Source organism: Acomys minous (assembly GCF_964271855.1).
Source record: "Acomys minous genome assembly, chromosome: 2".
Taxonomy (NCBI): domain Eukaryota; kingdom Metazoa; phylum Chordata; class Mammalia; order Rodentia; family Muridae; genus Acomys; species Acomys minous.
The window spans coordinates 67,432,916-67,436,525 of NC_140484.1; the positions used below are offsets into that span (position 1 = coordinate 67,432,916).

Here is a 3,610-nt window from a genome sequence, read left to right on the forward strand (position 1 = left end):
TTTTGTCCCACGAGGCTAGTCACATCACGACCAGCATATGAGGGGGGACATGGCACACAGAAGGGAAATGCAAGGGAGAAGGGGTGCTAGTCTGTGTACCCTTCCCCTACACCACACCCACCCTCAGGGGCTGCATGGCCAGCATCCCTCCCTGAGAAAGCCAAACACCCTCTCTCCCATGTCACTTGACAGTGTATCAGATTTCCTGCCTTGGAGTGGGCAAACTATAGGGATATGAGGGTCTTCCAGAGAGGGCCCTGTCCCCCAGGCTGGGTGGCTGTTTTAAGCTGTACACCCAGGACTCTGGCCATCACAGTCCAAGCACGTTTCTCTCTCCCTCACTTGAAATAGATGCTTTTCTATAATGACAATGTCTTTTTAGAGACGGCCTGCATTTTAAAGGAGGCCTCAAATTAGATTCCTGGGTCTGACCTTGTCAGCTGTGTGCTTTCTGGACAATTATTGGTGCTGTCTGGGCCTTGGCTTCCTGGGCAGCAAAAGGGGTGCAATACCTTTGACCCTACAAGGTAGCTGTGAGCATTTCATGTGTAGCATGGCTCTTCCTGAGATGTGACCAAACGTCGCTTGACCTCATACAGTGAACTAACCACAGACCAAAGAGAGAATTCTAGGCTGGCTCAGTGGAGAGTGTGTTCCCTGCTTAAGTGTGAGGACATGGGCTTGGATCCGCAGCACTCACAGCAAGCCCCATGAGTAGTAGCACATATCCACAGTCACTCCTACAGCAAGATAGGAGGCTGAGGCCAAGAATCTCCCGATGCTCACAGGCCACCTGGCTCAGCAAACCCCCAAACAGGCAAAGAGCGTGTTTCAGAGCAAGGTAGGCTGTGAGGACCAACACCAGGGTTTGTACTCTGACCTGCACGTGTGTGCTGTGGCATGTGCCCACATGTAAACCACATGTAAACATGATCATAGCACACACAACGTTTTAATTTTTAAAAGGAAAAGAAATGATTCCATCTAAGCCCAGGTTGGCTGTCCAGTGAGTTCTCCGGGCTATTTACAGGAGTATAGGCAAAGGGTTAGCTATAGGAGCGTGGCTGATTTTGGTAGCTGTGTCACCAACACTGCTCTCTGCCTGACAAGTGACCAAAGCTATAGCTCTACAGTTCTCTGCTCAGCTTCACTGAAGACTTCCCTCTTTCCATTCCTGCTACTGGTTACTGCTTATATAACCTTAAGGGGTTGAGGGGGGCGGAGCCTCCTGAGTCATACAAGTCTCCCTCCTCCCTCCAGGAGGAAGTGTTTCAACTGAGAGGAAACAGTGAACCGTGAAAGTATTTAAATTACCTGGTATATTAGAAGGTACCTAATAGACGTCTCCTTCTACCTAGAGTGTGAAGAAGTGTAAACAGATCCACTGCTTGCTTGCTATCATTTTTATTATGCTTCCTCCAAATAGCTGTCCTGGGGAAGCAGGAAGAATCAATATTAGCAAGCCACCCTTTAGTACGGAGCTCTGTCCTCATCTGGACTGTCTCATAAGCAATTCCCATATTCCAAGGAGGCCCTCGGTTCTTTCTCAGGACTCCCACAATATAAACGACTACAAGTTGGGCGGGACAAACAGCAGACATGTATTCTCTCACCTCAAGGGGCCAGACACCTGACATGGTGTGTCAGCAGTGTGGATCCTCAGAAAGGCCCAGTGGGGACACTTGTGTGGTGGTCACTGGCAGCCTCTGACATTCCTTGGTTTTTGCTTGCATAACTCCAAAATGAATTCGTCTTCCGATGTGGACACTGCCACCAGACTTAGGGCAAGCCTACTCTGGTATGAACTCAGAATAACCAAGTACATTATTTTATTTTACAGATAGGACTTTTTATTTGTCACTATTTTTTTAAAAATCTGGATTTTAAACAGATTCTTGGATTGGTGGTTCATATCCATCAGCTCGCTCAACTTTAGCACCTGTCTCGTCACCAGTCATTTTTCCAGAACTACCACTTTCACCGTGGAGCTCCATTAGTCTTCCCAGTTCAAACTTGGGTTTTTCTGCATTTCTACTTTACTTTTTAAAAATGTAAATAATTTATTCAGATTACGTTCCGATTGTTATACCCTCACTTGTATCTTCCTGTTCCCTTCCCCTCCCTCTTTCACCCTACTCCCCTCCCCAAGGCCTGTAACAGAAGGAGACCAAAAAAAAAAAAGAAAAGAAAAAAAAAGAAAGAGACCTCCTCCCCCAACATATGACCACAGCCTATCAGGTCTCATCTGGATAGCCTGCTTCCCATTCCTCTGTGTGTCACCAGGCCTCCCCTCCAAAGGGAAGTGGTCAAATAGGGGGCACCAGAGTTCATGTCAGAGTTAGTCCCTGCTCTCCACACAATTTTCTAATGAAGACATCATGAATAGGACTGATGGACTGGCAAGCTTTCTCTACGTCTTTCCCAGTGCTGTCTGGAATCAACCTATTAACCATTCCCTTCAAGTCATTTGTCTGCACCTCTCGGGTCATGATTTCTATCATCTTCTTCCAGATCTGGTGGACCTGCTGATGCTGTGCATATAATGCCTTGCATATCTGATTGTTGTGGTTTTCATTGAATCCAACACAGAAAAGATGGAGCAAATAACCATTGGTCGTCTTGGCATAAACATGAGCTTCAATTATGGCCTGCCATTTTTTGTCCATGGAACATGTTCTGTGCTGGGTTAAGATCCATGCAATGGAAGTTAGTCAGACAGTTTTTGCCCTGAACATCCTTAGTAGTTAGCTTGAATTTTCTAAATGCAATTCATTGTTCTGTAGCTTGGCAAGGCTCACTTCAAACACACACCCTTGTAGCCATCAGATGCAATTTTGGTTCCTTGGTCCTTGTGACTAGTGTTTTCCAATATTTCTAATATTGAACATAGCCAGAGCTTTGACATCATACCAATCTTCCTTAGAAAACGGACCAGCCACTTTCTTCTTGGCTGCTTTCTTTCCGCCTTTCATCAGGTGCTTGTTCTTGCCAACTGCCATGGTGAGCCAAAAGTGCAAGCACATTATTTTAAATGCACTCACGTGTTGTGGTTAATTTACCAGTATGGCCTAATAATAAACATTATTATTATGGCAGTATTTTCTAACCCACTAGCAATCAATCAAGACAGACACCTGTTATATTTTTAAGTAGCCCTAGTTAACCTGGGGCAGAGCAGATATTAATCCCCTAAACTACTTCCCATAGTGGGGCAGATACGAAATACCTGTCCCAATCCCATACCATCTGCTTCTAATAATTTCTATCAAGCCATCTCCCATCCATAATCCCAAGTACTTGCTAATATTCTTCATCTGGGTCAAATCTCCATCCATGTCAGCCATGTGCTGCTCCTCCACCTAACCGATGATGACACAGCCTCCTTCTTCTCCCCTCCTCGGGTCTCTCTTCCTCCCAAGATTCTCCCTATCTCCCCATCTCCTCAAGCCCTGGAACCTTAGCCACACCCATCCCATTTGCTCTGCCTAGGTGTGATGTCCTTTTATTGGTCAAACATGTCAGGCTCTTAGGGAAGGTACAGGTGGGTTGCAGAGATAGCAACCAGTAATTAGCATCAAAATATACCAGACCAACCTCCAACAATCATGTT

At 45.9% G+C, this 3,610-nt stretch overlaps 1 pseudogene across 1 annotated transcript; it reads right to left on the reverse strand.

Annotated features, from left to right (window-relative positions):
• Positions 1-1,883: 1,883 nt before the first annotated feature.
• LOC311587521 (small ribosomal subunit protein eS1-like) lies at positions 1,884-2,999 on the reverse strand (annotated as a pseudogene). Its single transcript has 2 exons — positions 2,359-2,999; positions 1,884-2,034 (listed from the first exon to the last, which is right to left on the reverse strand). The product of its transcript is annotated as a small ribosomal subunit protein eS1-like (transcript).
• Positions 3,000-3,610: the final 611 nt, after the last annotated feature.